General features: G+C 36.8%; 1 long non-coding RNA gene across 1 annotated transcript; it reads left to right on the top strand.

Annotated features, from left to right (window-relative positions):
* The first annotated feature begins 4,196 nt into the window (after nucleotides 1-4,196).
* Nucleotides 4,197-6,668, top strand: LOC122138604. The gene is made up of 3 exons (XR_006155693.1): nucleotides 4,197-4,273; nucleotides 4,694-4,863; nucleotides 6,384-6,668. It is a non-coding gene; the product is annotated as an uncharacterized LOC122138604 (long non-coding RNA).
* Nucleotides 6,669-9,937: the final 3,269 nt, after the last annotated feature.

A 9,937-nucleotide genomic window follows, 5' to 3' on the forward strand; every position in this document is an offset into this window, starting at 1 on the left:
ATTAAGACGTTGACCTACCTCACACATTTGGTAATTTATAAATCAAGCCTTAGTGACTCACAGCGGGTGAATATACCATATGAACATGCAAAAAAAAAAGAAAGAATAGTTTTCTTGATATTTAAGAAACCATTATATGATGCTCTAAAAAATAATAAAAGTTAAACCGTTGCGCCCTCTAGTGTTTTTTTTTTTTTGTGTGTGTTTATAGTAAACTGGCAAGACGTCTGTTTGGCCCACAACATATGTATAGTCCATTTTAATGAAATGTGTTGCTTTGAAGTGTTTTAAAAATATAAATCTACCTAAAAGCATTCAAAATAGATTCTTAAGATAGAAAGTGTGTAAGTCCATAGGAGTCCAGGATGTTGGATTTGAGGGGCAGGGCCAAAAAGATGTCAAATATTGACGGGAAGTGTAATTATTAACTAAGCTTAAACTCCAAATCACTTTTAAACTGGACTCTCTCGGCCTGACATAGCACTGCTGATCGACGCTCCCCTCTCACCCGCTGGCTCTCTCGTCGTGCTGTCACTAACTTTGCTGTTTTCAGTTCCTTTTTAATTTTGTATAGCCATATTTTGCTATGCTTCTGTTAAATCTTTAATCTCTATATTCAGAAGAATGTTTCTTTTGTTCTTTTGTTTGTATTCTTTCTAAATTTTTTTTCTGATATGGACTCCCACGAGGAAGAACTGTGAATGTAAGTAACGCTTTATTAAAAATAAAGTAAAGGGCACACATGTAAGGAACATGGAATGTATAATTTTGAGAAGATGTATAAATATTTGTATAAAAAAAACCAGCAAAATTCATGTGAGGTTCACATCTTTGCCTCGCCTCTCTGCAATTACGCTGATTCATGTAGGAATTTTCAATGTTAACTTCTGCCTGTTTGTTTGTAAAAGGCTAGATTAATATCCTAATGTAACTATACCTGCATTGTTTAACAAAATCAAGCTAATGCTTTTAAAGAGGAAGGGAAAAGAAAGCAAAAGGCTTGTGTTCGGCCTTCAAACATTTAAAACATTACTTTCCAAGAACAGGATCTTACAAAGATCAATTGCAAGGGTGCAGAGTAAGTTTAGTCTAAAAATCTTTCTACTTTTTTTTTTTTTCATTAAATGAAGTCAGTTGCATGTTACTGAAATTCAGATGCAAATAAATGTCTTAAGTTGACACAGTTAATGTTTATACAACAGTCACAATGTAATGTACTGTCTTGTCAAATTTTTAGCTGTTGTTTTCTTTTCTACAAAGTAGATTTGAATAAATACATGTGATTATTACATTACACTATTACAAGTACCACAATTGGGAATTGTCATAAAAATGAACCACCTACATAAGTTCATGCCATTGATTTTCTCTCACCCTACACAAATGCTGGATACGGTGCAGGGATGAGAAAGATAATGGTGGATTCAAAAGATGATAACAGGAGCAGATAACACAGACTGACTCATGTGCTGTGTGCCCCTTTAATTGCTTTATTATGCTGTTTTTTCCAAAGGTAGCAAGAAACAGTGGGATGTTTATAGCAAGGCAAAGTCTAAAATATGATATAAATGAAGAAACCAAGAAGAGAGAAAGAACAAGATAGAGAATGTGGGATGGGTAACTCGTGACTAAAAGGAAATGATATCTACAAAATTAAAACTTAGGGATATAAAGGCACATAAATTATTGAGCGACACACCCTTTTTTTCTCTCAGCCCATACACAAATTCTGCCGAGCACCCTTATGTTGACTGCCATCATAAAATTGTTCTTATCAAGATCAGTTTTAGCACTTTGGACGTGCTTTTGGCCAGTAATGGAGTCTATGGCATGCCATAAAGATGAGAAAGAAACAAGGTCAAAGTCATGAGCCAACAGAGGAACTCTCACATGTCCTTAATGGCTGTCATTAGCCATTGTCTGTATCTTGATTTAAACCTCTAACTTGGTTGTCTGTGTTTTCATTTCAGGTGGCACCACTTCATTTTTTTAAATTTAGTTATTTTTTATTTATATTTTCTGGGGGGGGGGGGTTTAATTTTCTATTTATTTATTTATTTTTAGAAAAACTTAAACTTGAAGAAGCACCCTATATGTTGAGAATGGGACATTGACTGTAACATTTGTGTGAGAATGAGTGCACTTCCTTCCGCTGTCCAAAAGGGGGAGCACTCCAAAGATTTGGTGCTGACTGGTTGTAACAGCAACTCCATGTGGAAGGTTTGTGTCTTCCAGTGGAGCTGCTGTTGCGTGCAGATAGTCACCTTTATCACCTTTGGTCCTGTGTGAGAATACAGTCTTAATTATCTGAATTCAATTTATGTGGCTATGCATGTTAGTGGAAAGCATGTTTAACCCAGGGTCTAGGACACAGGATGATGACCTATGAATTGACAGCCAGTGTTTGCAGTCCAGCTGCCTGTCAGTTCTGTAGGCCACTGTTCTGTTTATCCTACTAAAAACACGCTGATCTGCACAGAGAATGCAGGGCATTGTATACATGTTGGACTAAATGTTGGGCTGGATTTTTTTTTTGGTAACATTTATGTATATGTTTTGATGAAGCTATTACAACTTGATTTATTTGATATTATATTTATTCATTATTTCAAAATAAAGTTCTTCTTTGATATTAAATAAATGTGACTTTCACAGGATATGTAATTATGTGTTGTGCCTTTGCTCTCACTCTTTTCATGACATATCTTATGTTTTTGGTCATCTTCTTTGCATACATTTCATTTATACATTATTAACACCGTTTTCCAAAATCAGTGTTGCTATAACTTAAGATCCATTCACACCAAGAATGGTAAGAATAATGATAAATTAGCTATATAATAATACTATACTATATTAATACTAAATTAACGTTCACACCAACGCATGATGAAGTTCTGTTTATTATAGGCACGCACCTGCTGCTACAAATATTGTTCCTCTGTCGTCATATTTATAGTTGTTTTGTAGACTTACTTTTTCCCACAGAAATAAAATGATTATTAAATCTTTACAGTTATCATCCTTGGTATCAATGGACCTTTAGTCAGTTTGAATGAGCCATTGAAAAGAAAGTATGGTCACTGACAAAATATGCCACTTCACTTACAAACAACCTGATTTCCTGTAAATCTTAGACTGCTTTCTGTTTCAGTTTTGTTTTGCCCAGATCCCCCCCACCCACCCCCTCCTGAAATGTCAGGGGACTCTTAGATTTACACTTACCAACATGTAGGGACAGGTCACCGAAAATGTTGCATTATAAGATTGTTGATTTTAAAAAAAATAAATTAGTTAAATAATGTTTTGTTTGCTTTTTAAAGTGAAAACTGGTTTGTCTGCATCCCTTTCTTACTCCATAAGAACACAGTTAAAGCATTGGGAACTCCCTGCAAACCACAGAGAATTCTGCATACTTTCATTTCCACGCTCTGATACTGTGATATAAACTCTCAGAAATAAAGGTACTGTGAGGGTAAGATTATTTTGTTTAATTTAATTTTTTCGCTATTGTGCCAGCAAAGGAACAAACATGTATCCAGCTGAGTACCAAAAAGTACCTTTCCAAAGAAAAGGGGTACACAACGAAATACGCATGGTGAAAGGTACATATATGTACCCTGTGAAAAGGTACATTGTCATATAAAGTAATAGTTAAGGTACAACATTCACAAATGTACCATTAAAGGTCCTATCGTGTTCCCATGGGGTACTTAGAAGTACCTTTTGGGTACACATCCTGTAGGGTACAAAAAAGTACCTTATTCAAGTCAAAGGGTACACTTCCTGTGGGGTACTAAGAAGTACTTTTCAAGTTACAGGGTACACAATCCTCTGGGGTAGCAGCTACTTGTGCGTGCCTTTTCTAAGACTGATAGAGCCTTTGTCATAATTTGTAAATGTGGTATGCTGAATAATCCTCTGTGATAAGTGCATAATTATTATCACTATCAGTTTTCGTAAGTATTTTCATTTGTTTCTGCTAAGGAATTATTTACAGATTTATACTCGATTTTTATAATTATTATCATTATTGTTATCATTTAAATAATTGTTGCATATATTTTTTGGGTTCTATAATAAGCACTATTGGTTCAAATTAATTCAATATATATTATTATAGTTAAGATGGATGTGTGTGCTTGGTTGTGCGGGCGTGGACGCGTCATTGCGTGCATTTAGAGAAGGAGTTCTCGCGATACGTTTCATTCAGGATAAAGCAACGCTGATGATTGCATCGCTTAAACTTGTTAATTAATATCATCCTTTACAGGTAACGAATGTATAAAATCAATGGCATGAATGGAATTTGAATGTTTACATGAACAGCATGTAAACAAACGAATCGTCAACGGCGAAATAAAAGCCTCTTATTTACGAGACCGGTCTGAGAGACCTCCAGCTCACAGCGGGGTCTCTGAGCAGGACTGGCCGAGCGATGAGCTAGGGGCTGGGGCAGGCGCCTGCTGGCTGTCGCCTCAGTTCATGGAGCTTCTCAACTCCGAAAACTTTGAAGCAAATTGTCAATTCGGCATCAATTTTCACAAGACTGCCCATATTCGAAATCTAAACAGTTCTTTTCTCGCCTAAAACGTTCTCATAAGTGAATTTAGTGATGAATAAGATGGTTAAAATTCTCCTGTTGCTGGTCTGTCTAATATTATGTGTTTTCGCGCCGTTATTCGTGTTCTAGGTCAGCGGTCACGCCTCTTTCTTTCACTCGGCGCGGCGGTCGCTGGAGCCTGCAGGTCAGGACGCTGCAGCTCAACAATGGCCCTGCCAACTTTATCCTCAGATGAGCTGATCCAAACATGACAGAAGGTGGTTTAACTATAACAGAAGTTGAAGCACAGAAATCAAGAGGTGAGTAATAATGTCGTTAACTAACGTAAAGTTACATTTAAGTGACACTTGCGGCCCGCTGATTAAAGTTGGCTGCACGTTATCTACAGTTAGATCGAACTAACATTATATCGGGACTTATTTGTAAGTTACCACTAACGTTAGTTACATGTAGCTAGTTGTAAAGATTGTAAAGAAAAAAGCATAACGTTAGCTGACCTTAGCTAGCTTAGAGATGGCTAAGTTACAGCTATCGTTAGCTAGCTCGAGTTCCTCATACAGCCAACGTACTCAACTGAAAAGTTGAGTTAAAGTTAAGTTCATGCCCAAATAGTGCTGCAGCTATGTAGATAATCAATTAGGGTATTGTATATTTATAAGTTGAAGATGTTGGATGATGTTCGATTCCATTTGTGCACGTGGAACACAGTTTAACGTTAGAAGATGGCGGCTATGTTGTGAACGTTACAATAGACTAGTTGCACGTGGCCGCCATTTTGGATTTCGGATCAGAGTGTGCGGTTAGCATAGACAGTAAAAGAAATGGACACATTTGGAACTCAATTGAGACAAGTGAAGCCCATTTTTAGCGATTTTTAGCACTTCCGTTTCTGACGCGCAGACTCAAACTAAGCTTTATGACGTCAGCAACCTGTCTGACAGATGTAAATCTTCTAGTAGCTGTGCGTGCAAACTGCCATCGTTAATCTTGCAGAGACGGCGAGCTTGAGCGGGGAGTTCTTTGGCGTGAGTGAGCAGGAGTAAGTATTCTGATTAATTATATTTTGTATAGTATTTTAAAAATGTAACGCCAGTACGCCATATCTCTTGACGTCTCCCCCGATTGCCTGCGAGCTTCTCCTCCTGTCTGTACGGTAATTTCTCTACTGTGCGACAGAGAGTCGAGTGGTTATGACGCATTCGTTAGCCTATTTTTTTAAAAAAACTGTTTCTACGGGGCCATAATGTGACATAGAAGGTAATGGAGCCCTTTATACATTGTCGTGTATCTTTAGAAATAAATAATGGACAAATGGAGTCTTTAAACGCCTCAGATGTAAAGTTATTCGCTGTCAAAGTGACGCCAAAATGAATGGGAGTCAATGGGATGCTAACGCAAGTGAAGTTCTGCTACAAGATGGCGGCACGCGGCCGACTTCAACTTCCGGTCGACTTCCTTCCCCCCTGGCGGTTAGACACTTCCGGTTTCGCATTAGCCCGATGCAGGGAGCCGGAGAAAGCCGAAATGTATCTTTTATAGTTGTTTATAGAATCAATTATCACTTAAAATACTACTAAGATCCATATTACTATCACACAAGCGTATGGCAATTAAACGCACGGATGCATAGTCAGATTAATGAATGAAATACAACTGTTCACGAACAGAAGATTGTATTTGACTCATGCTGCATACACATACGCAATGACAATTATGCCTACTGTAAATATAGAGTTACAACTACAATTAGAGTTGTTTCATAAAATGCACCGTGAACATTCACATGTTTGCCCCATGTCTTCTTTGCTGTATTCTTCAGGGTGAACACAACACACCATACACAATTGTCCAGGTGACCCAAGAAGACTGGAAGTCCACATTTGAGGGACGAAGCTCCTGTTCCCTGAAGGTAGACAGGGTCGAGGTGTGTGAAGGCATGAAGGTAGAGGAAGCCATGATCTCCTTGTTTTATTCATATTTTGTTTTCAATCTTGAATACCAGCCCAAAAACCAGAACTCTCTGACCTTCCTCCAGCGATGTATTGCAAAAATGCCATCCAAGATATCCATGTCTTTCTTTCCTCAGTGGGAGAGAAATTGTTTTTTGAGGAAAACATTTCTGGATTTTTCTTCTAACAATGCAGTTCATTGGTTACCATCGTTTTTAAGTCCAAATCAATGCAGTTTCAAAAGTCTTTGAAGTGTTTAAACGGGCTGTAAGCGATCACAGCTGAAGAAGAGGTTGTTTTCTAGCGAAACGATGGGTCATTTTCAAAAACAAAATTATAATTTATACTTTTTACCTTCAATAGTTCGGATTGAGCTGATCAACAAACGGACAGAGAACTACATCATCACGTTGAAAGGTCACGCTGGCAATACTATTTTAACTACTATTCATATTCATTATAATGTTATTCATATACTATTCATATTCACTGAATACTATTACTATATATATATATATATATATATATATATATATATATATATATATATATATATATATGTATATATATAATAGCAAACAATACTATTTGAACTATCCTCCTACGTACGGTCGCATTGTAAACAGTGGGGTGCTTCTGCTGGCGCCGGCGTGACCTTTCAACGTGATGACGTAGTTCTCTGTCCGTTTGTTGATCAGCTCAATCCGAACTATTGAAGGTAAAAAGTATAAATTATAATTTTTTTTGAAAATGACCCATCGTTTCGCTAGAAAACAACCTCTTCTTCAGCTGTGATCGCGTACAGCCCGTTTAAACACTTCAAAGACTTTTGAAACTGCATTGATTTGGACTTAAAAACGATGGTAACCAATGAACTCCATTGTTAGAAGAAAAATCCAGAAATGTTTTCCTCAAAAAACAGTTTCTCTCCCACCGAGGAAAGAAAGACATGGATATCTTGGATGGCATTGGGTGAGTAAATTATTAGGAAATTTTCATTTTGGGGTGAACTAATCCTTTAAGCATACAATGAACACTCACAGTAGCTTTTAGTCAATATAAAGCATGATGTTATGTTATGTTCTTACACTGCAGTATGTAATGCATTTATAAAGTGATTCTCTATTAAAGTTGTTTAAATGTGAAAAACTTTATTAAAGTTTATTGTAAACGAAGATTGTGGTGTGCGGTCGTTATTCTCTTTCCAGTATTTTAATTTGTACAGTTTAACTTCTTTTAAATCATTGATTGTGGGAAAACAAAACATTGCTTTATTATGCTCTCATTCTTTTCTATTTGTCAAGGACATTTTTGCCACTTTATAGGTACAATGGGATCGTCGCTGGGGTGGTACCCCTAACGAGAACAAATTAGTACCATCTAATGGGGTACATTTTTGTACCAGTGGATTAAGGTACAAATGTATTGCTAAGGTACCAAATTGTCTCTCAAAAGGTACATTATAAAAGGGTACAACTCTGTACCTATGGTAAGGGTACCATTGCTGTACCCCGGGGGTACCACCCCAGCGATGAGCCATTTGTACCCTCAAAGGTACATATTTGTACGTAAAGGCACAAACTGTAGGGGTACTTCTTTGTACCCATTAATATGGTACAAGTTTGTTCCCCTTGGGGGTACTGCCCCAGCGACGAGCATTTGTACCTTTTTTTTGCCTTTTTTGTACCTTTATTTCTGAGAGTGTAAAGAGGCCTTTTGTGCTCTTTCTTGGGTGATTTACTTTTGTTGATTGTAAGCCCCAAACTAAGGATTTCCAAATAATTTGTATCTTTCTTTTCAGACTTAAAGTTTCAGATTAAAAGAACACTATAGTCTTCACTGAGCAAGTGTCATTTCCTACCATGACCCCCTTATGACCGTATCAAATTTGGCACAGACTCAAACCAGCAACTGCACTGAAAGTCTAAGACAAATATAGCCATCAGCCAGTTACACACTTCATAGAAAATCCCCCACACTGTAAAACCCGATAAGTTCAGAATACTCAAAATTTTAGTGGATAATAATTACCTCAAAAAATGTAAATAAGCAACTCAATTTTTTTAAAGTTAACATTAATTATAAATAACAATTAAGTCAAACTAAAAAGCTTAATTTTGTTTTTGCTTAAAATTATTGTTTATCATACATAATGTTTATCATTTACTAATTATTTGGTGCAGTGGTGCTTTATTAAATACAAATACTAACTCAAAAAAAAAATACACTTATGCATAAAAAACACATGCACAACTGTGGCTATACAATTGAGGATTTTTTATTGAGCCTTTTTTAAACCGTGTGAACTGTGTATTTCTGAATGTCAAACACTGGAAGATCATCTCATCACAACTGCATTGCATACAGGACTTGAATTTGTTTTATTGTCCATGATAACAAAATCAGCAGGAGAGGTGTTTGTGTCAGTGATGTCTGGCTCGCCCAATTCCTCCTGGAGTAAGCAGAGAGGGTAAAACTTTAACTTCAACTTCAGAGAATAAAAGTAGACATTTATATTTACTGCCAATAAAGTGGGGGAACTATAACGTCATTACCTGGAAGAGTAGGCTTCTTCATGTGTTCCTTTTAGATTTTGCCAGGGAGTTTTATAATGAGGATTTTCAATTAAAATAAAGCCTGTGGTAAACATAACTTGACGATAATTGTACATTTTGTTGTACAAAATAAATTACACACATCCATACCCAAAATACACATATATATATTAACCTTTATTTAATCAGGAAATTAAAAACTCTTGAGATTTAAAATCTCATTTACAAGATAGCCAAGATAGCCAGCACATTTAGTGAAAGTGAAAGTAAAAGTGAATGTCGTGACATTTGCCAAGTATGGTAACCCATACTTGGAATTGGTGCTCTGCATTTAACCCATCCAAGTGCACACACACAGCAGTGAGAAGTGAACATACACCCGGAGCAGTAAGCAGCTATATCAAGCGCCTGGGGAGCAACTGGGGGTTCAGTGCCTTGCTCAAGGGCACTTCAGCCGTGGGTATTGAGAGTGGAAGAGAACTGTTCATTCACTCCCCCGACCTACAACTCCTGCCAGCACCAAGACTCGAACCTGCGACCTTCTGGTTACAAGTCCAATTCTCTAACCATTAGTTCACAGCTGCGCCCTCACAAGTTCACCCCCTGCAAACATATTTCTTTGAATTTAAAATAATTTAGTGATACCAACTCTTTTAAGCATAACTTATCTTGTAGTTGATTCCAATCAATTGGAGCAGCATAACTAAATGCCTGTTTGTCCCATATTAGTACGATGCTGAAAAGATAATAGTCTTGTGAGCGAAGCACATAATTCTTTACACTTATATACAGTATGGAATGAGGTAAATGTCTATGCAGTTATTCATTCATTTATTGATTCATTCATTTTGTTGTTTGAATGCCAGAAT

This window comes from Cyprinus carpio, chromosome B10 (genome assembly GCF_018340385.1).
Source record: "Cyprinus carpio isolate SPL01 chromosome B10, ASM1834038v1, whole genome shotgun sequence".
Classification (NCBI taxonomy): Eukaryota; Metazoa; Chordata; class Actinopteri; order Cypriniformes; family Cyprinidae; genus Cyprinus; species Cyprinus carpio.